This window comes from Emydura macquarii, unplaced genomic scaffold (genome assembly GCF_026122565.2).
Source record: "Emydura macquarii macquarii isolate MOO-44397 ecotype Brisbane River unplaced genomic scaffold, CSIRO-AGI_Emac_v2 contig_1253, whole genome shotgun sequence".
Lineage (NCBI taxonomy): Eukaryota > Metazoa > Chordata > Testudines > Chelidae > Emydura > Emydura macquarii.
The window spans coordinates 49,616,383-49,642,470 of NW_027131390.1; the positions used below are offsets into that span (position 1 = coordinate 49,616,383).

Consider the following 26,088-nt stretch of genomic DNA (forward strand, 5'->3'; position numbering starts at 1 on the left):
GGGGAGGCACCTCTTGGGCAAGTAGAGAGCTGCGTACGGTATGTCCTCGAGTACATATCCACACTCTTCAGGCATACCTTTACTCTCCTCGCTTTAGCTATGTCTCACCAGCTACGCAGCTATTTATACCCATGTCAAGGGACTCCATGGGTAGGTACGCTATACACCACCAAAAAAAAAAAATGCATAGGGTAAATGCATCATTAGCATGTCCAAGATCCTAGTGAGATAACCCCACCCATATTCACCCAAATAAGAGCCAGATTTTCTGAAGAGCAGCCCCCCCTGGGATGGCTATAGCTGGATAGTCTAAAGAACTCAGCATCCGGTGCTCTCAGCTGTGTTGAAAAGCTACCCATTAGAATGCAACGGAAGTTCAACCCCAGGCAGAAGTAATCATGGCAGCGAAGATCAGCTCAGGTGCCCAAGCTAACTGTACCTCCACTGAAACGGGGAAAGGGCTGATGTGAAGGCATTTTCAGCGAGTGCACCATAACGTTATAATCATTATTTATCTTACAGCAATGCTCAGAGGGGCTCCAACCATGACTGAGTCCTCAGTGTGCTAGACACTGTACAGATACGGAGTAAGAGATGGTTCTCTGCCCTGAGAAGCTTCCAGTTTAATACCCACGTCAGCAAAGGATTGGAGGGGAAACAGAGGGGTGAAGTGACTTGCCCAAGGTGACCCAGCAGATCAGTGGCAGAGCTAGGAACAAAACCCATGTCTGAGTGTCCCATGCCCTAGCCCACGCTGCCTCTTATCATTCTAAAACCTTTCCCACTTGTGCAGTTACAACAGAGCTCTGGTTTGTGGTCCTTTGGGGACTCTCTTTTTACCTCAGACTGTGGAGGAGGCAGGGGTTAGAGAGGGGAGCATGTTACTAATCCTGTTTAGCTGGGTGGGCAGGGAGGAGGTTTTTACTGATCTTGATCTTGTTTCCAATCACTGTGCTGTATGCTGTGTAGAGGGCTTTTTGTGTCTGCACCAAGAGGCTGGGACAGGCTCATTTCATCAAGTAAAAATAAATAATTAAATAGGAAAAGGTGAAATCTTAGCTGAATCCACACACAATTTGGGGTTTGCCAAGCCCTAATTCTGAGGGGTATTCGAGGTTTTTTCCTCACCTTCTTCCAGATTCCAACAACCTTTCAAACACATCAGTGCAGGGGGCCATTTCTTGGGGTTGTCGTCGGCACAGGCACCAGAGCAGCTGTGGGGGAAAACAAGAGGAAAGCCTGTTTTCTCATCCGGCTCATTTAAAAACAAGGCTGGCAGTGTGGTAGGAGAAAGACAAGGGCCTTTGAGGATGGTGCCATTCAAATTCAGCTGCAGGCTTTGCTTCAGTAGCTTGGAAGTGCATTTCTTAATGACCAACGCTGTACATGACATTACACCAAATGAGCATTCATGCAGTGGCTCAGGGGGCTGCCCAGGTCAGCTGGAATGAAATCAGTCGCCAGTCAAAAGGAAAGACAACTGGTCTCACTAAGTGAAGGTCACTGCGGGGCAAGGTAAAGGGAGGCAGACAGCATGACTGGCTAGTAGAGTGTTTTTTTTTTTTTTTTTTTTTTAAGTATTGTTTTCAATACTGTCAATCCATCTCCTTCCTTTGTCCATCACAGTTGCACACCATTCAGCCCACTAATGTGAAAACAAGTTCATTTACACTTTAAAAAGACTAATTCATAGAGAAAGAGGCGACTGGAATGAGAGATCTTTAAGAGCTGCCTGCAAAAGATGAAAGTCTAGCTAGGACAATGCAGAACGGGAGCAGTGTTTGTATAAGGCAGAATTGCTCAGTACAAGCGACCCTACATTGCAATATCTAGTTCGTCTCCATTTTCTCTCAGCCTATAGCCCTCCCTCTCATTGTGTGCATGATACATTTCTTTATTCTGCCATGGCCCCCTGTATACTGCACATTCTATCCACAAATACCGGAAACCAGGATACACCACGGTTGTTCCCCATTCTAGTTACAATGCAGTCCTTGTTTGCAGCGTAGATGGAACATTGCCTGTATCCCCAAATTAAGCTTGAATTTACTCTCAGCCCAGCTGACTTGGGCAACTAAGGAATCCATCACTCCTCCCAATACTATACCTGTGCAATATGAACTTGCACAGTATCTGGATAAAGGCTAGAAGGTGCACCATAACTAATGTGACCGCAAAAATACAACAAAAACTTCTATTGTAATTCATATATTCTGCACAACGGGGCTCATATCAGTTTATTTCGAGAGGTAACTAATGGTGATTTTCACCAGGAGGCCAAGCAGGAGCAGAGAGGAAGAATTAAGGTTGGTAGCGGGGACTTAACTATTTCCAGATTTTCTCTGGGTAGATTTTGGCTTCTTATTTAAAACCACCACTTTCTGATTTCCTGGCTTTTAATTGGGTGATTTGTAAACCTTACTCTGAATTTCTTCACTTTCTAATGTACGGAAGGGAGCTGTTATACACTGGGAAATATTTGTTTGTGTGGAAACATAGGCAGAATCCAGGAGATGTAGAAGAACATTACAGATATTTCTCATCTTACTGAAATATTGATAGTGCTTTCTGATGGAGGGAAGTTAAAGGTAATGGAGATTGATTTCCCACAGAATCCAACTGAGATACCTTTACCCACCTCACTGCACAAGTGGCTAGCCATAGGCCATAGCTTTAATCAATGTAAGGCTATCACAATCTGGCTCACGTTTTTCATTAGAGTCAGCACCCTAATGGTAGTACATTTCCCCACTGTATTTACCTAATTCACTTCAACCCACTGACCTTCAGGGACCAATCCATATTAGCATAAGGGAAAGAATTTCAGTATCCATGTTCATCTATTCCTAGGCATCTTTTGATTAGAAAATCATTGATGGTGGAATGGGGACACGTGGTCTACTGGGAGATGAAGGGACAGTCTATTACACTGGTGTTCCTTACCCACCCACCCCCATTCCCAGACATAAAGCAGGGTGCCAGAAGCAAAAGCCTGAGACATTTATGTTATAAAGAAGTAAATGATTCTATTGTCCCAATGCACGTTTTTACCCAGGGGAAAAAATGACTTTTCAACTTACTTAATGCAAAACCTGAGGAAAGGGAGAGATATGCAAAAATCCAGACAAAAAGATTGCAAGAGAATGAATTTGCTGATAATACAGTACTTGCAAAACAAGCTTCTGATATTCCCCTCTTGACACAGCGTCTGTTGTCTACCAGGGCAATCATATCCAATCGTAATTGTCTAACAATTGTTCCGCACTGAGAAAATAGTTCTGATTACAGACATTAACACGTTTAGGCATTAAGCTTCCTCACTGTAATTACCCTTGAGCTTAGTCTCACAAATGAATTAATATGCTGATCGTTTGGACTAATGGAAGCGGCAAAAGGGTGATGAATTGCTTCCAAATCAGATAAAATCAAGCATGACATCATTTAATTAATTTCAAGATTGGGGGAGGAAAAAAGGGGGATGGGTAATGCTGAAAAGAAATGCATCTTGCTCCCATGGAGATTTCTTCATGGCTAGAAACACGCCCATAGGGGAAGCAAAGGGGGTGTGGGGGAAGGAAGGAGTGTGCACGTGATTTGTGTACGTAAGTGTGCAGGGCCAGGCTGATATGTTGTGTGGTACAGGTAATATGAATGTGATACAGGGGTATGCACTTTTCCCCTCCGGTATCACTAAATAGATGTGGCGCTGGCGCTGTGAATGACATTACATCGTTTAGTTTTCGAGCGAGTCATCACCTGGCTGTCTGGTGGCCACATTCCATCCATCTCTTCTGTGACACTTACACAAGACTAGAGACCAGTAATGAGGGAACGGCTGCTCCATCCTGGTCCAGGTTTCCTCATCAATGTGGATTTCATACTGTGCAGATTCTCCATACCTGGCGCTATGGGGTTGTGTGGTGGAGTGGGTAGGTTGTAGGCTGGAGGATGGGGAAAGGGTGCCACGCACATGGTTGGGGAGTTACAGGATAAATCCTGATGTTCTGTTCACCCCATCTCTTTCCTAGATTATGACCAGACTTGTAGGAAAAATGTGCATGATATCCCTAGATAAGGCTGCAGCTGAGTCAGAGTAGGGGTCGATTTATCACGGAGGGCTAGATTGAGAGGAGTTATTTCCACTGATTTCATAGGCCCGCTTAAAAGGGCCTGTACTTGTTCTCTAAGTCATAAAAAAAATGTCACAAAGTAGAAGTAAAATGAAGGGATGTGGCTACGGAATGAGCTGTTTGATAAATTGCCATCATCCTCTCATTCTCAACATAAACCCACCACATAGATTTCTGCCCATCTAACAAACAAACCGGCATGGTACAAGAGGGACACTGTACCTGATGTGGATACAGAGGCAGCTCGCTTCTTGTAGCCAGGCAGATAATTATTCATCTTCCATTTCAGATGCCGCGTGACTCAAGCATCCTACACAAAAGATCAACGAAGAGCAAAGTTACTTAGAAAGCAAGGATCTTCTTTTAAAAAGGAGATTTGTGGTTGTTTTAATTTTCAAAGCAGTCTGTTTCACAGCTCTGTGTGTGTGTGTGTGTGTGTGTGTGTGTGTGTGTGTGTGTGTGTGTGTGTGTGTGTGTGTGTGTGTGTGTGTAAAATATAAACACCCACACTTAGGTACACTGCTACTCCCACTGAAATCAATGGCAGCAAAACTGGGTATACACATGTACATGTATATAAATGTACATATTGAGATATATGTGCATATATAAAAAAGTAGAGTATGTATGAACACAGCATGTGTATAAATACATACCAGCTTTTTATATACGTACATATCTATGTGTGTATATTGCACATGCACAGAGAATACACTGGGCATGTGCATTTGCGCACACCCACTCCCAGAATGTATAAATATAGGTCTCTCCATGCACCATTGAAATTAATGATTTTGCAACCATTGATTTCCATACGAGCGATATTGGACCCTGAGAGTGTTTTACTTGGGTATTTTTTGCTCTACACTGAAGATTAATTTTTTTCCCCCCAAACAGGGGTATGGACCTACAAGACAATAAAAAATTAACTTGCTAAATGTCCATGCTACAAGGTGCTAGGAGAAGGTTGACAGCTTTAACACGGAATCTGGTTTTCCCTTTTTATAGGGAAGGAAGAAAACAGAACGCAACCCCCCTCGTTGGAGTTTTTCCCAACTTCCTGAGGTTCTGTGAGAAACCCCTTGTTTTGAGTTGCTCATCTCAGAGACTACACTTTTGCATAATTTTTCATGTGCTCGAGTGTTTTCATTCATGCTAGCACAAAAAAGTCTTCCATGGATGAATCTGCTTGTTCCATATTGTGTTCCAATCAAACCAGCTGGGAGACTGGAGAACTCAGGAAATGGACAATGGAACATGGAGTCTACCACCTTTAGGTCGTTGCTTATAGATCCTGATTCTGTATCTCTTGAGAAGCCTTCATCTCCCACTGACTTCAGGCTCTTAATTGGGCCTACGCTACTGATGAACAATAGCTGTTACGTTGCCAGTCAGCCATTAAGTTTCACGTATGTGAAATGAGTTTGAGGATGATGATCAGAGTCCAGTTCCTAGTAAACATGTAATTGAAGCCATTATCACAATTGGCACCTTTGCGGATGATGTCACCAGAACGGGCAAGTGTTGAACGGGTATTGCTTGCTCTTCAGTTTGCCTCATCTGGTTTGGCAGGGTGGCACCGTGTCCGTTGCTATAGTCGAGGCTATGTAAGCTGGGTGTCTGATCACCACAGCCTTATCCCTTGGCAAGAAAGCTACTAGCACCATACACCCACTTTGTACAGCTGTAAATGACTATGCACACTGCAGGCCATGGAGTTTCTGGATCTTGATTCACCAATTTCTTATCATTGGAAGTAAGTCCTTCTGGGCCAGATTTTTTTTTTTAAACCTCAGCTCCTATTTACTCACTGAAACAAGTGACTATTTTCAGAAGAGCTCAGCTAGCTGGATGCTGAATTGTTTTGACAATCAGGTCATAATATGTCATGGTAGGAGCTATTGCATGCTGGCTACTTCTGAAAAATCTTATCTAAATAAGAGAAAACCTCTTCAAAATCTGACCTCAATTGTGGATGTTGAACAGCTAAAAATGTGGCCTTGACTCTTTTGAAAACATAATCCTACGTTACCAGAACTCAAGTTTTCCTGCTTGGGGGAGAAACCTTCACCAGGTATAGATACACATAAGAAGAGAGAAAAGATGGTCCAATGGTAAGGGCATTACCCTAGGACATGGGAGAACTGAATTCAAGCCACAGACTTCCTGTGTAACCTTTAGTAAATCACATAGATTCTAAAGCCAGAAGGGACTGCTAGTCTGATCCCTGGCATAACACAGGCCATAGACCATCTCCCACATAATCCTGTTTGATCTTAGCCTCTCTAGGCCTCAATTCTCCATCTCCAAAATGGGACTAAATCTACTGCCCCTCCTCAGAGGGGTTGTACTCCAATCAGAGCTGGTTGGAACATGGATTTTCTATCCCACACGAAAATTCAAAATTTTGGCTTTTTGGACCCAGTGCAGGTTAAAAAAACAAAATGAAAATTTTAGCAACACAAAAATCCAAAAACAAAATACCAAACAAAAAGCCACTTCATTTTGGATCAGTCAAAACATTTTATTTTGATAAAATTTAAGTGTTTGGTTTCATTTTTAAACTTTTTTATTTGACTTTTTTCTAGACAAAGTAAATTTTGAAATGAAAAGTTCTTTCACAATGAAAATATCAAAAAACTTATTCTGAAAACACAAAATGAGATATTTTGACATTTTTTAAACCTTCCACTTTTTAAACAAAATTCAGTTGAAATCAATACGATTTCATACACAAAAATCAGTTGGATTGAAACATATTTGGACGGAAAATTTCCGACCAGTTCATGTTATGATGCATTAAAGATCATCAAGAGTTCAGATACTATGGTGGCGGGGTCTCATAGGTACTTTAGAAGGTGAGCTATAAACACAAAGACAAATGAAGCTCAGTGCCACTGTAAGAACTTCATGGTTTTGTGCAAGTCTGAAAGAGGGAGTCACTTTCCACAACATGACATTTGCCAAGCAATTAGGGTGCAGAGCAGCATGATCTTATCCCTTTTAGTATTAAACACACAAGTGTTTAGAAGCCATGTTTTATACACATACAATACATGTTGTTTCACAATTTATAAGAAACTTTGCTCTCAGGATCATGTGCTTAGATTCTAACCAGACAATTATTACCCAAGCCAATACTTTTCTCCCATTTAAGAGATCCAGGAACAAAAGGATCTGGGCTTTCCTTACTTAATAATTAATTATTTGGGGTTTAGCAGAATGCTTGGGGAGGGAGAGCATAACTTAGTATCATCTAAAGAGACCTTGAAGGCACCATTTCTATGTCAAGAGGATGTGGTTTGACTGATGTTATTTCTGCACCTAGCTATTACTGTTAGGTGGGAAAGTGTCCTCATAACCATTCAACAGAGTAATCACCTTCCCCAGGCTAGAGCACCAAACTTCAGAATCACCCCTTTGGTGTTTCCAATGGGCATTGTGTTTTCCAGGTAGGGACTTCACTGGAGGTGAAAATAGTAACACAGAGGTGGGGGGAAAAACATCTTGGATTTGTTTCCACTGGCCTATTTGAGGGTAGTGATCATAGACTATAAGAGCAAACTGGGTGGGCATTTTCAAGAGCCTAGCCAAGATATTCTATATCCTTCAGCAAAAATAGCTTCACAGAGCCAAGGAGCACCAGAATGAGTGCTCTTGAAGGATGATGCAGTACAGATAAGAGATCCAGTACCTGGTTTGAGGTAGGTGGCTGCTATTTCCCTGTGGCTAGGCAGCTAAGAAGTGAAAATGAACCTGAACTGTCAAGCTTGGCCCTAAAGGTAGAGAGACAGAGGATACAGTTGCTAAATGTGGGTCTGGATTCAGGTTCAGTTCCACCCCAAAATTCAGAGGCACACAGATCCTAGGTTCATCTCCAGGATAAGAAGATGCAATGCATTGGTAACCTCAGAGGACGTTATTTTTATCTACGGCGACCATACATACAGCACCAAACTAGATCCTACAGGCCAGATCCTCATCTGGCACAAATAGGGGATGCTCCACTGAAGCGGAGGATCCATCCTTGCCTCTTTAAAGACCTTATGTTTGGATTTCTGTTTGCAGTATGTTAATATTCATATATTTGTATGCAGCCAGCCTTTGGAGCATGCAAATGTCCTCTAACTGCAATTTCAGTCTGGTCAAGGTAACAGACCTTTTTCATTATGTGCTTCCAAATTTCCAATCTATCCATGAATGTGAAAAATCTGTGCTAATTAAGGCTGGTTGTACAGGCCAATAGTGCAGAGAGCAGTTAAGTGGGTTCTGGAGAATTTGTTAAAGACACAGTGTCAACATTAATGTGACTGGGATTTTCCACACCCAGTAATATTTCATCCCGGTCTTTATTAATCAGACACATGGTTATTAAGAAACACCTTATGCATCCTTTGGTCTTAAGTGATAAGGAGTTGAGTTGTTGGAAATCTAGCCCATTCTCAGGAGATCAGGGAAAACTGCCACAAAGGAGGAAAAGGTTTCTGGCTACTGAGATGCAAATTCAGGGCAACATGTTTGACATGGGACAGACTGACTTTCTCATCACCCCAAGTTAGGAAACCCCACGCTAGCTCGGGTACTTATGTGACTCATATTACCGCAGGATCAGAGTGCCTCACAACAGCCCTGGGAGGAGGGAAGTTTCCTTCCCTAGCCAGTCTGTGTTCTCTGCATCCCTTGGTTGCCAGTGCCTGACTCCTTCTTCAGCTCAGGAATCAGCAGTGGGGAAGGGAGGTCACCCCAGGAACTGAAGACAGAGCTGGAGAAGAGCCAGTCCAAGCTTGCTCAATGCAGGGAAGATGGGCCAGTAGCTGAAAGGGAGGGAACTGGCCCTCTCTTAAGTGGAGTGGTGCAAGGAGTTCTGGCACAGGTTGGTGGGGAAAGGGAAGCAGAAGGGATTTTTTTTCCTAGCAGGGAAACAGGGAGCAAACAGTTGGTGGAGAGGGAAATTAGATACTGGTTTTGAAGAGAGGGGAGCAGAAATGGGCTGAAGCACCACACTTCAAATCTGGATTTTAGATGCTTTATAATGCCAGGATCTGGGGAGCTATGCCATTGGTTCACACCAGTCCTAAGAAAGGAACTGTCAGAAGTGACTCTTCTGCTCCTCTGTGTTCTCAAGGTAACGTACACTTTTGGAGAATGACTGGAATGTAGACAATGGTGAGCGGCAGGCAAACAACTCCAAGCTAAATGCTTACTGTCTTCTCAAACAGTTTTGGTTTCCCAGTTTCACACAATGTATTCTGTTTTGAGAGAGGGTCTTCTATCACTTTGAAGAGAACAGAGGCACTCAAGCTTTATCCTGAACTGAACCAGAGTGGAGGGGGGAATAACTGAGGATTCAGTTTGGCCCCTCTATCTTTGGAGTGCTAGAATTTAACACCCACTTCGCCATGGCTTTTTCTTCTCTACACAGTATGCACAATATAAATAATGGCCATGATCCTGCCCCTACGCTCTCACTTTGAGTATGTGAGCAGTCTCAGTGTGAGACCACTCATTTAATTTAAGCATGTGAGTAAATGGTGGAAGAAGGGGGGCATCACATGTAGACGAGGTGCAAAGCTGTTACAACAGTCACTATCGTGAAATACAGGAAGGTCCTTGTTCAAGTCAGACGTCTTACAAAAATCCTTTCAGTCCAGAAATAGAGCCAGCAAAGCTACAGGAATCACTGGGTGAAATTCTAGGGCCCGTGTTATGCAGAAGGTCAGACTCGATGATCGTAACAGTCCCTTCTGGCCTTAAAAATCCATAGAACTACAGCCAACTTCTTGAGGACTTAAGGCATCAGAAAATGCCATTGACTTAAATGGACAAGGCTAAGCCCTTCTACCAGGCTCAGCAGCTGAGGAGTAAAGCTCTGTGTGACTCCCTCCAATTTGTGTCCTAGATACATCTATCCATTCTGATTACTGAACATCTGGTAGCCCTGATATACTGTGTAATAATATCCCACCTATGTATGTGAAACTCTTATAAATACTGATTAAAATATAATAGTTTATTAAGGCCACATCTATATCATCTGAGAAGCGATTTGAGCTCGTTTTCCTTCACATCCTTTTTAATAAAACAAAGTGAAATGCACCAACCTTTTAAAAAAGTTTCATTGCCATTATGTAGATGGACCCCATCAGTGTGAAGTGGAATATAATACAGTTTATTATCACTAACACAGGAATGGACCATAACTCTAAAGAGACAAAGCCTCGAGTGAGCTATGAAGGTCATTTTTGTGCATCCAGAAACTCAATGTAATATGCCGCCGACAGTGTTAGCTTCTCATTTTGGAGACAACGGGGGCTGCTTTCACTTTAATAAATAGCAAAAAATGAAGGTTTTCAGATGGATCATTACACTGTTAGTCCTACCAGACCTGGACAAAATGAAGGCAAAAATCCGTTCAGTTTAAATGTATCTGTGTTAATGGTTCTCTATTTCAAGCATCTTTAAAAAGGACAAGACAAACACTCGACACCAACGTTTCTGATACCTTATAAAGACAGAAAAAACAAGACCACCATTACCATGACTTTTGCTATTGAAACCTGCTTTTCATTTTTGGAAATAGTGATGCATCCACCAAATGGAGGAGGGTCTGGATATCAACCGCAGATGCCACTACCTGCATTGTTTAGTTTCAGTCTGAACATTACCCAGGTTACCATCAGAGCCCTCTTGCAATCTGTGGCTTTTGATTAGAGAAATCTAGCCTCCCTTGAAACAAGAGAGTGCTGTGGATTTTAATCCTGTCCAGGGGCTGTTAGGCCTGATTTTTAAAAAGGCCTCAACTCTGCCTTTGATTTTGTGGGGTGAGCTACTGTGTGTGTGTGTTTAACTGTTTATACACACACACAGGCACCAGGCTATATAACCTGTACTAAGAAAAATGAAGTGGTTAGTAATAAGAGACTTGGGGTAAATTTCTGTTAGTTAATTAAAATTGTGCATCCACAAATGGCTAGATTTGATGACGTCTCAATGTCCCTTCTAGCCCTACATTTCTAAGATTCTAACCCATCCCAGTTTCTTCCACCTCCTATTATCTGTCTGGATACCCAACACCACCTGCCTTAAGTTTCTGTCCCTGCCTTTCCCTACTCACACACTACTACAGCCGTAGCAATAATAGATGATTATTCCACATTGACTATAATGCAAAGGAGCGATCAAGTGCATTGGGTGCTAGATAGCATAATGGGTTAGCATAGCAGTACTGCACCTCTAAGGAGCAGATTTCAAGTACTCCTTAGATCACAAATGAAAGTGCAACAGTCAGTGCAATGAGACCCTAGTCCCCGATTAGGGTCTCCAGGTGCTACTGCAAAACAGATAAATGACACTTAAATAGGAAAACACTAAGTGCTGCCCACAAACATTGCACAAAGACAGTTGCTGCCTCCCAAAACAATTTCCCTAGCTCTCATTTGTCCACAGCACAAAGGCGTATTTCTGTATCCCAGGCAGCCTCTGTTCAGTGCCCCCGATAGAATAAGGATGCTTTTTTCACATCCCAAGTGGGATGAATTTCAGAATTATCTGGGATGAACTTCAAACCTCTGATTCTGCTTAACTCTAGCCAGGGCTCTTAGTCCTTCTCTTTCACAAGATTCATGGACCACCACATTTAACTGCCCACTGTTGAGTTACATATAACCCAAACGTTTACTAGATACTTCAGCATCAAAATCTTGTCATCTGTATTTCCATCACGTTGCTTTGCCAGGCAAAACTACAGCACCTGGGATTCTGACCTCCCAACGTGCTGAGGCTCATCCTCAAGTCTTCATGTTCCTCAGAGACCCCTTTACAATGGTTATTTTTGGAGCACAAGGCCTAGGATATGCCTTGTTTTGAGGTGTTGCTCTTCTCCTCCCCTCTCTGTACCATAGGGATGGACACCCTGTGCCTGAGTTCTGCTTGTACAGTATGTGTGAATCACACACACCACCACCTTAGTTCCGGCAAGCAGCACCTGGGATACACTACTACTATTTTCTGGAGAATTAAAGAACGTTTTATTTGAGTAACAAGAGGATGAAAGACAAAAAACCCCAGCATCTCTCTCACACCACCACTTTTTTCCCCTCGCGTCCTATCAAGTCACACAATGTGATTTTAGAAAGGCTTTCAATGTTGTAAACAGATTTCGCTTTTAAAATAATAATGAAATGCAGCTGGTTTTAAATCTCTTGGTCTCATTAAATAGGGGTAAAACTGTTAAAAACACCAGTGTGACCATGTTAGAGTTGGAAGATTAAAGCATATGGAAAATGACAAATGCTAAAAATGAAAATCACTTCCAAGAGGGAAAGCTGAATGACAGAGTCTGTAGAGAACCATAATATAGCATAACAAAAGTTCTGTGGAAAGTTCAGATGCATCTGATGAAGTGGGTTTCTGCCCACAAAAGCTTATGCCCAAATGTTAATCTTTAAGGTGAACTTTTATTGTTTTGCTGAAAGCGGACTAACACGGCTACCCCACTGGAACTCATAATATAGCATATTGCATATAACTACCCACAACATCAGACATCAATGTCAATATGCCAACTCTTGTAAGCGACTTCAATAGGCCTTGAAGACTGAGCCAGGCCCTCAGCTGGTGTAAATCGATTTAGCTCCACTGATTTTCACCAGCAGACGATCTGGTCCTTTGTATATGCTTTTAATATAGGGATTGTCTTAGCACTGTGCTAACATGAACCCCATTAACCAAAAGACTTTTAATAATTCCACCAAAATTCCAGGAAATTTCCCTTCCCCCACCCCAAGCTTCAAATGTCACTCCCACCCCCAGATCACTGGGTATCCTGAAAGGCTGTGAAGATTGGTATTTAGTGATGCAAAGAAAATGTTTGAGTTTATTAATCCCAATCGGGCATTTTGATTTCTCTCTCCAAAGCTTGTGTACCATGAACTCTGACTGCACTGTTCCACTCAGACAGCACAGAATAACCCTTTATTGACTTGCTCTTCTAGGGATGGAGAAGGAAGATTCCCTGCCTTTTCATCACCCGTATGACCGCCACAAGAAAGGTGCATCTACAGCAGAAAAACTACAGGAACCGTAGCCAGGTTTTCAGAACAGAGTAAATTGTCTATACTAGCATCAGTGGTTACTACTTTTTCTATTGCAGGCAAGAGACTACAACTGAAGCTGATCCAAATCAACGTGTTTATACCTTCCCACCTGATGTGATCCAGCCAGGTAAAGCCTTTGGGTTAAAAAGTGGTTTTAAACCACAGCTCTTGGTAGAGGACTGGACAGAGGCACAACCTCCAATGGGAGCTTCTGCAAGAGTTACTCTTGAAGCAAGCACGGAGGGAGGACAGACACTGCTACCCCCTTTAACAGGTTAGGATGTGCACACCCAATGTCCCAGGCCGGATCTGCCAGGGAAGAGCCTATTTGGGGACAATAATGTTGTCAGTGCTAATTTTCCCCAGGGATTGGTGACAAAACGTAGTCCCACTGATGTCGGTGGCAATGTGCCCATTGAGCCAGGATTTGGCCCAGGAAACACAAAGGGCTAGATTCACAAAGGAACTTAGACGTGGTGATGCTCAGTGTCACCACACCCAACGTTTGAGTACCATGGGGGGGAAAGAAATAAATCACTGGGATTCACCAAGTCTGAGTTCAGCACCTTGGCTCCTGTACAGCACATGGGGAGAGACAGACGGTTTAGAATGGGATTAACAATAGCCAGAACACAAGACAGCGCCTTGCCTAAACGAGCCAATGGGAAATGCCATGCCAACGGGTGTGCGCTAAGCCCTGCCCCTCAGAGGGAGCTGGGTGCCTAAATCCAGGTTGCAGAGAGGTGCCTTCCTCTGCTTGGGATTCTCAGCTGCAAACTCTCTCTTGGTGTTAGGTGCCTAGACCATTTTAGCAAGGAGGAGGACCTCCCTCATAACCACCCAGTGGGGGACCCCAGTTCAGACCCCCCACCCTCCACCTGATGTGGAGAATGGATTCGAACAGGGATCTGCCATCTCGGGGGGGGGGGGGGGGGGGGGCTAACACCTGGACTATGATAAATGCTAATGCTGGGTCCTCCATCTCATCTGTTGAAGCTGTTCCACTGTAGATATATAATGAAAGAATCATTGTGTGAGAGTGAGAGAGAGTGAACACGCATCAGAATGACTCTGTAGCCTGGTGGTTAGAACACTTGCTTGGGATGTGGAAGACCCAGAATCCAGCACGCCTGTTGCTCCAATATTTTGGGTTTTTTTTTTTTAAATTTATCCCAAGTGGATAAATTTCACCAGGAAAGAGAGTGTGTCCTGCTCTCACCCCACCCTCAATCAGACTGTCCCATAGCCCAGCTGTTCAAGCACTCACCTGAGAGGTGACAGATCCCCGTTCAAATCTCATCTCCTGTTTAGAGGAAGGGCGGGAAGGGGGTGGGGGACTCAAACTAGGGGTTGCCCACATCCCAGGTGAGCACTGTAACCACTACACTAAAAGTTGAGGGAGATCTGTCTCTTCCTGCCATTTTGTGTAAGCTCGCCTATAGTGGTCTGTTCCTGTAGGTGAGCTCTGAGCATGCTTGCCTGATTGGGCCCTGCAGGTGAGTTACACAGAGGAACGCCGATCTTCCCCCCCAGTTCGTGAATTGTTCTGGGGCTGTCATGAACATGCTCAGAGGCAGAAACTTTTTTTGGGGGGTAATAAATCTATGGGCTGAGCAAATTTAGGTGTCTAAAAGGTTCGGCAGAAGGTGAACAGGGATTTCATGAATCCCAGTGGGGCCTGATTCTGAGATTTAGGCACCTAAAGTGGCAGTTAGGCACCTCAGACCTTTTATGAATCTAGCCCAAGTAGTAGAACCATGCTAGGCCTATGTGCAGCAGAGCAAAAGTCCTTAGCCATATATTCCTTCTCCACCCCACCAGTAGTACCAGACACAGACTAGTCCATAAAGTGAATACATTATTTTTTTTGGGAGCAAGTAGAAAATGCCATTGTTACTTGGAAGCTACTTTGCTTTTTCAAATAATAAATGTGACATTGCATGCCCCCACCCACACTCTCACACTATTTGGTGTATCCAAATGAGCTCTCCAGACTATTCACTGCTTTCCTAGAACATGTCTGATTTTATGCCAATTAAGGCTTTGGAACCAAGTGTTGGACCAATTTAACAATGTGGAGAATTTCACACCTGCATGGGAATATTTTTGTTTGCTTGCTTTTGGCTAAATTATAGCCCTTAAACTGTCGCCGTGGTTAGGACCTTGATTCTGGAAGCTATTTGCAGTGCATAACAACAATAACTTTGTTGAACTACTGACTTATGGCCAGTGTTATGCACCAGTAGATGGTGCTCTTTATATTACCTGTCTAGTTACATATAGATTTCCACACAGAATTCTCTCTTTTATATGGCACTCTCAGAGCAACCAACATGAAGAACACTTACAAGTGACTATCATCTCTCTCTCTCTCTCTCTCTCTGCAGCCTCAATTTCTTCCTTAGACAGGATTGGAGTTGATATCCTTTGGATGTGACAGTGGCATTTCAACTGCAAATCAGAAGGAGCATAAGCAGTGGTTTATTATTTCTACTTTGCCCAAGGCCAACCTTAAAGGTAGGACTCTGTTCCATGGGTGACTGGCTTGGCCCTCTGGTCCTTTTAGTTTTAGTTCTTCTAAATAATTGCTAAGCAGCCCCATAAGTTGTCCACATTGAGCTTCATCCTGCTATTGGTGTAGTTCTGCTAATGGTCCTCAAAAAGGGGAGCAGAATCAGGACTCTTCTCCTACTCATTTATGCATTCCTTTCCCTCCCCCTTCTCCCCCCCCCCCATGTTTGCAACAGATTTCACAAACTCTCTCAACTGCTGCAAGTATCATTGCTATAGTGTTCAGGATACATCCACATTTCTATAGATAACATGGAATTACTCCTGGCAAGCAAAGGAAGAGAAGAAAAAAAATTATATATGTGCATCATTCCGTTTGCAGACTGAACAGCAATCCAGACAACATCACACTAACATGTCCAGATTCAGACCTCTATAGATGAAAAACATGCTATACAAACCTTAGGTCATTATCACCCATTGTATATTGATATATGCCCATCTTCTGTCTGGCAGTAATACCACCTACAGTTTCCCCACACTGACTGTCCCTGCCAGCATGGGATGATGTACATACGGGGCCAATTGTCAGGTCAGGGGGCATACATGCATGCCTCCTGGGAACAGAATCCTATGACCGTACACCTTGTTTAGTTATTTACAGTGGAGCCAAGGGGTGGTGGGACTGAAGAGAAAATCTCAGATTGCAATGGTGGAAGTTTATGCTCCCTTTGCACAGGTGTTAGAGAGTGCACTAGTGCAAGGCAGTGAAGAATCAGAACCCTGAGGCTCAGTTCTCAGCTGAGCCACTTCTCCACCCCCACAATCCTGAGCCAGCTGGGGGGGGGGGGGGTCAAAACATTCCCCTGATATAATTTAGAGCAGCTGCAAGCCCCCTTACAGCCAATGGCTTCATTAGCCAAGGATTTGGCAGAGCACCATACATATGGTCCTGCCCCATGTGCACTCCCTAAAAACGAGCTGTAGAATTGGCTACGCACAACCAGAGGATTTCCCTGTGGTAGAGGTAATCCCCAGCTGCTGCTTTAAGGCAGCTTTGCACCTGCTGCAGGTTCCTGAGTCAGCATGCAGCAGGTGACAAGGACCAAGGATTATGATCCTCATCTCTAAATCCCAACCCAGAATGACCCTCTCCAGCACTCCTTATGGAGGGCCAGTAGGCAGACACCCCTTAGCGCAGCAGGTTACATGGTGTTCTCCTGAACATCACCACGCTGTGGGAGCTTGTCCTAATGGTGGACAGTCTTATGTGTAGAGTTGGAATAGTGACTTTGAAAGGGGAGAGTCCAAGTAATAAAGTATCCTTCTATTGTACACACACAACTTTTCATTTGGGATCTGAAAAGCCAGGGCAGGACTGGACCTGAAAACATAGATCATGCTGTCATGCAAACAATTTTCCTGCATGTGCCTAAATACAGCAGCTTGCCTGAACTTAACACCTTCCATCTTTAAAAACAGATTGTTCCTAATATTAGGAACAGGAGAACAACAACTCCGCAGACTATTTAAAGGACCTTGTTGAGGGACTGCCCAGTTTCCTTAATATTCATTTTACTCATTTTTTAATCCTTTGTAAGATTCCAAATTTATCTCAGTATGTCTCCAGATACAGGATTTCCTTCATTGCGAGCATTAAACTTCCATATACAAAGAGCAAAACATGCCATTATGCAAGATGATGGAAGACAACAAAGCAGCTGAAGCCACGTCTTCATGAAAGAGCAGCATGTGTGCACATGGATGGGTAGCTGTAGGAATTCTCCATGTTGCAGGGTTATTGGTCTTGCTCGTCACACACCCTTGTGACGCTATCAGAAGAGGCACCATGTAAAGCTACTGAGATGCACAGGGGTTAGAGAGTTCCCTTGTAAGACTTCTCAACAGGTCATTCCTCCCAGCACAGCAGAACCACAACAAATCTTTTAGCACCTTCCAGTTCCCAGAGAAGAGGGTAACATTTGGTTCCTTAATCACTTTCCCTCCCTTCCTTCCACCCTTGACATATTTGGGAAGTTAATTCTCCTGCTGCTTTTTTTCTTGCCCAAGGTGTTCAAAATGATCTGCTCCCAAGATTCAGACCAGACATTTCTTGAATAATCTTTTTGGCATCAGATATTGTTGTAAATCCAACTTTATTTATATATGCATAACATTTAACTGAATATCAACATTCTGAACGGTCTGAATCCCTCAGTCTAATGGAGATGTATGGACAGTAAAACCGCCACAGTAACAGAATACTGGCAGGTTGTACAAAATCATCTGATTTAGCCTGCTGATAAGTTATTCACTATAATTATGAGTCAGACATGCTATTTGAGTGTATTTCTGGAGGTCAAATTATCATAAATAATTTCCCATGCCATTATGAGATTTGCTAATACATTATGAAAGCCTTATTGTAATAATGGTCTCAGTTAAGTCAATTTGTCATATTAGCAAACACTATAAAAACTTGCACCACACAAAGCCAATAAGACACTGCTGGGCAACATTTCACATGATTTATACATTGCTACTCTATTTTCAAATATATTCGCAAAGAGGATAGCTGCTAAAATAACGAATTTTGTTAAGCCAAGAAACACTCCCACAGACTCACTATGTAACCATTTCTGTGCAATTCTCAGAACCACAATTGTTATTACAACAAATTGCAGAGATATAAACTGTCCTTCTCCACCCCAAAGCTTGTCTGATGCACAGTGCAGCTGGTTTATTACAGAATAGTAAATATATTATTTATGTAGCAATACTGGGCACGCATGGCGCTTTACAAATGAACCAAGTGACTGATCGTCACCCAGTTGCTTACAAGCTACAGTTTGGACACTGTAAACAATTATTGATAGACACTAAGGTCAGAAAAGAACAGTATAAGTTTTTCCCCAAATGGTGAATCCCAGCCCACCAGTGGGTCTCAGTAAGGGCCTACATAGGTGGGCTGCCTGTTATTGCCCTCCATATCGCTCCTCGCCACACATAGCCCAGAAACCACTCGTCCCTAGTGAGGCCCAAGGTGGACAAGAGGCGCCGTTTGCTCTGGGGCTTCCAACCAAGTGGCAGTGCAACCTGGCATATGGGATTGCAGCACCACTCAGGTAGGGCCCAGCTGCTTCTCTGTCAGGCTTGGCCAAACCTGAGTGCAGGATCAGCTGGGTCAAACCTGAGTGGCTCTGTGATCGTGCAGGGCAGATCTCAATGGCCAGCCCAGGGAGCCAGGTCTGGCCTTGAAAGACAGGTGCCGTTGCTGTGGGGTGATTGCAGGGCAGGCTTGCTTTCCAACCACACTGCTCCATAAGGGATTCCCAGACAGCAGGGGCTGCAGGATGGGGTAGGGCTGGGGAGGGAAAGAGAGAGAAAGCAATGGGGCTGAGGGATAGCTAAGCAGAGGGCTTGAAGGCCAAGGAGCACTGAAGTTCTCCACCCCTTGATACAGGGGAAGACTGGGATTGTGTGGTCATCCTGTTGGTGGGGCATCCGTGCTGTTTTTGGTTACTACCCCCCCCCAACACAAAAGAATCTTCGAGAGGCTAATTCTCTCCCTGGGCAGACACAGCCCAGGAAGCGGTTTTGTGTTTTCTTTCATGTTGTGTAAGCCTCTCTTCTACTTCCCCCTTAAAGAAGAAATGTGATGACCAACACCAGGGCCGTAGTGAGAGCCCTATTAGAGTTCTCTATCCACGAGACATGGCCAGGCTGGGACAGCAAGGGAGCTGCGGGGACAGCCAAGCACAGGGGACTGGGGAAGGATGCTAGCAGTGCAGAAAACACAAAGTTGTGTGGCTGTTTTCTTTTAGGTTTCATTTAAAAAAAAAAAGTGTAAATAACAGATGCACGCAATGGTGAACCCCCCCAAAAAAGACAAAATGCCATTGGCCTTAAAGGTTTGAAAACCATGGCATTAGGTCTGTAGTCCGACTTCCCGTATGCCACAGACTAGAGAATGCCAGCCATTAACTACTGTATGTAGCCCAATAGTGCATCACTTTAACCTTACGAGTGTGACAGTTCCAGTGAATGTCTATAGGCATGACAATAATTAAAGAGATGGAGAAAGGGGAAAATGACAGGAGATGTAGCTGGAAAATGGATTTGTCTTGTGGGGGGAAAACAGATTAAAAAAAGTTCATCAAAATAAAAAATTGTGTGAGGAGTTTTGGTTTAGTCACAACAGAATTTCCCCAAAGACTTTTTGGACAGAAATGTTCTGACCAGCTCTGACTGGCAGCAATCTGCAGCACAGCAGTGTGACCCTGAGGGGACTCAGCTCTTCCCCAATCACTTGCTTCTTCCATCCACCAAGCCACCAGGGCCATGCTTGGCATAACGGCTTCCTCAGACAGCACGATACATCCAGAATCCTGTGCTCTGGCTACAGTGTTGCTTTGGAGGCCGTGAGATGGGAGCCTACAAATCCAACATCTGATTGCTCCAGAGACTCAAAAATAAAAAAAAAATAAAAAACAGATACTCTTTTGGAGGGGCTGGGCAAGGGAGCAGAAAATCCATAGCTGAAAGAGTATGGTTTGGCACTGGCCTGTCAGCAAAGGACTATAGCAACCCTGTCCTATTCTGGGGGCCCCTTGTGTGTGTCTCCTTTGATTACCTTTAGATGATGCATGCTAGGTAATCTCTAGTTCGCCTATGTTTAAAGGCACTGATTAACCCACTTCTACTGGCCACACCCCTATCTTGGCAGTGGTGTCAGAGCTCCTGTGCCACTGCAAGATTGCACCAGTGCAGGGAGAATCACCCCGAAGCCAGTTACACTGGCTCTTTGGCCAGATTCCTTTGGTGGTGTGGTGCAAAGCGGCCATACAGCACTTTGGATTGCACTCGGTATAGATGGCTTTTATTTTTTAAAAGTGATTCTGCATCCTCTTTTCTACAGTCCACAGAAATGACTCGTTACTGGCTACTGAAAAACGCAAGCTATACCACAGAGAGATTAGAATGAATCAGATCTTTCTGAAGCTAATGACGGGATTAGGGCAGCTGGTCTCTTATCTGCCTACCTGCCTAGTGGGAGGTAGGGAATGGTATTTTTATACGTGTTCACGCAGCACTTTTTCCTGCAGCTGGATTATTTAACGACCAGTGGAACATTTATATTACTGGGCTAGATGCGGCCCAGCCAGTGAAGGGGTTCCAAACTACATCCCAGGGGCATTTGCCTCTGGGGGAAGACAAGTGGTGCTTGCATCATCTCCTGGCCCTGAGGGATGACATGTTAAATTGATGTCCGGTATGCTGTACAGTTTAGAACATGGCTGCTGGCATGTTAGCAATGAGAGCAATGTTGAATGGGATCATTTCCTGGGGGCTCTGGTCGTGTCCTTCCCTTTACTGTTCCAACTGGTATATGTTTCAACCCACTGCAGCGTAGGGTTCTGAGTGCCCTTGCACCACCATAAGCCTCTCCCATTTATGAGTAGACTTGCTGGGGCCCACAGTACTGGGCTACATGATGAAGGCTGACCTAACCTGGGGCTATCTAAAAACCATTTTGTGCAACCACAAGAGAAATGAATTTGCATGTTTCAGGGCATAAAATGTTCACTCCAGGAATCAGAAGGAATTTATCCACTGGTAGGACACAATTGGACAGGCATGTGGAGATTTTCCCCTAATTCTGGCAGTAATAGAGACTGAGGCTTGAGAAGAAGAATAGGAGGCTTCCTGTGGACAACATCCTGGCATAGCATGGAAAATTCTGTACTCCTGCGTTGCAGCTCCCAGCTGCAGATTTTGGGCCTCTAACATCTGGCCTACTCTTAAAAGTTAGCTAAGTTGCTCAGGGTCGTGAATAATTTCACAGCCTGAAGTGCCGCAGTTAAGTCAACATAACCCCCAGACTAGATCCATCAGAAGAATTCTTCTGTCAACCTGGCTGCAAGATGGAAAAACCCCTTCCATTGTTGTGGGAAGCATCTACATTATGATGCTAGGGTGGCACAGCTGCACCACTGAAGTTGTGCCACTGTAGCATAGGCATACCCTAAAGCCCCCTCTAGATTAGGATTTAAAGGTGTTTGATCAGGTTACCTCCCAAATGTCTAGTCAAGGCAAAGCAATTGTCCTTTAGTACGTATTAAATATGAACCCTCAGGACCTGCCTAGGCCTAATTCAGTTTAGCACGTGCTAAAGTACAATTGCTTCATTTTGACTAGAGTTTTAGGAGGTGTTGATTGAGCTAGATAACAGGATCTAACACCAGGGCTGGCCATAGACCAAATGGTGTCCCAGGCGAGGAACATCTTCGGTGCAACCCCCCACCCCCTTCCATTTGTTAAACTTTTTAATACCTTATATTTTATTGCATTTGTAGTCCATTTCACGACAATGATGCACGATTTGCATGCATGCTTTATCCCTGTCATAGAAGACAATCTGTAAATCTGAATGCTAGGACTTGGAGATCTGTAATTATTCATGCCATATATAAGCAAATAAAATTCATTTTCTTTAATCTTATAGAAACTTTTTAGTTTTAAGAATAACTAAAATGTGCTAACATCAAGAAACTGAACTGTGCACTAACATTGGGTGGACCAGTATTAAAGAGTGTAACACAGATAAGGGTTTGATAGGTATCTCTGGTGTCTCATTAGGCATGTCTTTTATTAGTCATTATTTAAACTCTTCAAGTTTTAAAACACAAGTACACAATAAAACAAGGTTCACAATATTCACTTCACTCTTCTATCTCACTGACTGACAGGTGACGCCCTGCCCCTTATATACCTGCTTGGGCTGACTGACATCATCCTAGAAGAGTCAAAGAAAATGTAGTTTTCAGAAAGTCTGAAAGGTTCCACAAGATTCTACAAAGGTCCAGAACATTCTAGGAATGTTAGTGAAAAATGAATCCGCATATGGCACACCTGAAACATTTTACTTCGCACATTCTATTTTCCCTTTTGTCACTAACAACAAAAACAGCACCCTGAGCCCGGTGCCCCGCAAGCACTGCACCCCAGACAATCGCATAGGTCACCTGCCCCTAAATCAGGCCCTGTCTAACATCTATAAATCCTACCCTGGAGAAGGCCTAACTGCCTCTTACTGCTTTTTAATACAATTCAATAGTTGGGTTATGATTAAGTGAAGTTACCCAAGGTCACAGAGACAGGAAAATGCAGTCTGCTAGAACTAGGACATTCCTGACTCTCTTTCACTGCTTTGATCACTTGAAACAGCTTCTTTATTTTAATTCGGCTGCTTAATTTTTGTGGAATTGTGACAGGTATCGGATTGACCGCACAAGAAAATAAAGGCTTTTATGTATTCACAAATGAGCCTCCCCCATCACTTCATCCCTGCCTACAGGGACCTCTTCTAGAGGCAACATGTAGTTCAATTTTCATGAGAGGAAGGCAGACAAAAGTAAATCTACAGCACCCTTTGTAACTGGGGTATAACCTGCACCATCCCCTCCAGATCATTGGCTTGGGAGCTGCTACCAGCTATAGATGGACCAGAGAGCAAGAGATCCCATTCAGCTCCAGTACACCACTCTCCCATGAGTCACGGTGCTATTCTCATCTCCAGGCCAGTCTGAGCCCTTCATTTCCAACAGTGCTCAAATATCATTAAAAGAAAAAAAACCCTTTTGTTAAGACTGCGGAAATTTTCAGTAAAATGAAAACAAATTGCTCTAAGTAAACCATTTGTCACAGTCTGATTACTTTGCTGCCACTCTGGGAACACCAATTTGTCATGCTAGATCAGGGCAACAGCCGGCTGACTATATGAAATGGCAGACTGCCTTCTGGCTCTTTGCTTGCCACCAGTAAAGAGAACTTGGATCCCCCACCCTCCACTCCAGCCCTAGGGCTTTTGAAATGGGAGGAAGGATGGTTTTGTTATTAAAACACAGGCCTGGGTTCAGTTCCCAGCTCCTCCACAGAATTCATGCATGAGCTTAACACAATGGTGCCCTGATCATGGCCGAGGCGTCTAGGCCTATGCATAATCCAGCTTCATCATTTAAGGAATGCATATGCCCTATTTGAAAGGATGTGCCCAGGCAGTGATGAAAGCTGTAGGCAATCCTACAGATGGTATTGCAGGGAGAGACGTATCATTCAATTCTACAATGTCATTTAGAATATTTTGCATATTACTCTATTCCCTTTCTAATGCCTCCTTTTATATTATTATTGTTGTTGTTGTTGTTTTTACCACTGCTACACATTGAACAGATGTCTTTAGTAATGTCCACATAAAACAAAACAAACAAACCAACCCCATCAACTGAAAAGGACAACAAACACATACAATGTGACCATAACCCCTGAGGTATCTATTGCAGTATTGCCATCAGTACCCAAGCGTTCCAAGATCACAAGTAAGGCCCACAAAAATTATGATATTTGCTTAGAATCATGAGAGGTCTTTTAAAAAAAAAATAGATTTGGGACTCTTTATTTGCCTTCCGGTGTTTGAACCTTTAGGGCAGGGTTTCCCAACCGGTGTGCTATCAGGCCTGAGCAGGTGTGCCACAGGATTTTTTTAAAAAAACTAACTGAAGTGTTCTGAATTGGCTCATGAATATTCATGAGTTCATTTGGAGACTACATGGTGGTGCTCCTCAAAATAATAAAAGGTATCAAGATGTGCCACGGCAGAGAAAAGCTTGGGAACCACTGCTTTAGGGCACATTCGGGTCACATTTCCAAGCTTCTTTCAGGAAGCCTGAGGACTGGAGTTTTAAAAAAAAAAAACCACACACACACACACCAAAAACTTGAGGTTTTCACATATTCACATGACAGGAGAAGCTGGAGCTTTTGGGGGGGGAGAACCACCAACTATTGTGAGACTCAGGATAAGTGTCAGCAATGCAGCTATCAGTCACCGGAGAGACAATGAGTTACCCAGGCAGGTACCTCAGCAATATGTGAAGAAGGCAGGGCTGACAGAAGGGAGGAGAAAGAGACTGACATGAGGAGATATGGAATGGGACAAGGGTGGTGAGAAACCCCATGTGTGAGGACTATCCCAGCCCCAATAGCCGGATAGCGGATAAGGAGTTTTCAATACTTTCCCCAGTCCATCACCCCTTCTCTCTCTGGAATTATACAGGGCTTTTGTGGATTGTTTGACCTGCAAATGTCAGGGGAGGAGATGATCCTGGAGATGCCCGAGCCCCATAAGAGCATGTTTTAATTCCAGAAAGACCACTGCAGGCAAGCATTTCCATAGAATTACATGCAGAGTCAGGGTACCACCCCACTGCACCCCTTCATGGCATGACAGGGCTCTGCACAAACATTCCCCTCAGCTCCTGGGATTGAGAAGAAAACTGCTCCCAGCCAGAGTCTTTGCACAGTACAGCTCTTCTCCAGGAGTCCAACTGATTTAATCCACTTCCTCCCCAAAATCCTCCCCTCTAACTTCAGGAGTTCCCAGCCTTGCTCAGCCAGCCTGAGGGCTTTCAGTCCTAGCTTCTGGGACCTGCAGATTTTCCCTCAGGGGAATGAGGGGTTTTTCCACCTTGGCACAAGACTCTCTGCCCTCCCCATTAGCCCACACCCATTAATTCAGGGCCACTCTGGCCTGCAACCAGCACCTCCCCAGCTAGCCCTTTTTTACCTTAGGCCTTTCCCCCTGGGCTAGGATTGCTCAGCAGACAATAGCATACCCTGAAGCATTTCTAGCAGTCCCTCCTGCCATCTGAGCTCTGTAGCCTTTGCAGATCCAGGTGCTCGTTAATCAGTTGACTGCCTAGGAGGCTGATTGGCAGCTATTGCTTACAGGTGGGCTTGTTTTCCCCCTAAAGCAGCCCATAGTACAACCCTGGGGACTGACTCCCCTTAAAGGGGCCAGCCACCCCATGACAGACAAAAACAGGTAAAAGTGTCCCTTTGTGAGCAAGACATTAACAATCCAAACAGCTAATTTACTCCTCCTCTTGCAGTTACTTCCGCTCTGTTTGCACCTCTGAGCATGGCTGTTTCCTTAACTGCATTTAGTGCCCAGTCCCAAAGCTCAGGCAATTTTATAGCCCTGTAGCCCAAGCCAGCTGCCATCAGCCAGCTGCAGGCATTTGATTCCAGTGTAGACGTACCAGTTAAGTCTAAGTAATGTGAAGCTGCACTGCCCCAGAGAGGAGAACCATTCTAGGGAATGGCTCCTCGCCAAATACATTTCATTTCCCATTAAAGTTTTCAAAGAAAACAAAGTCTTTATTTTTGGCAAAATTTTTCACAGATCTTTTTTGTGGGTAAGAGGCTTGATTAGAAAAACATTTTTTGACAAAATGAAAATTTTGCACATTGAGTTTTTTGATGATCTGAACTGCTCCTCCTCCTACCCCACC

General features: G+C 43.9%; 1 long non-coding RNA gene across 1 annotated transcript in view; it reads right to left on the bottom strand.

The window, feature by feature from the left end:
* LOC137154078 (uncharacterized) overlaps window positions 1-25,478 on the bottom strand; it is a 35,215-nt gene extending 9,737 nt beyond the window's left edge. The window contains exons 1-3 of the long non-coding RNA XR_010920060.1: window positions 25,362-25,478; window positions 4,353-4,440; window positions 1,129-1,214 (exon numbers count right to left, since the gene is read on the bottom strand). This is a non-coding gene — a long non-coding RNA (uncharacterized lncRNA). The remainder of the gene's footprint in view (window positions 1-1,128; window positions 1,215-4,352; window positions 4,441-25,361) is intronic.
* Between the last annotated feature and the right edge of the window lie 610 nt (window positions 25,479-26,088).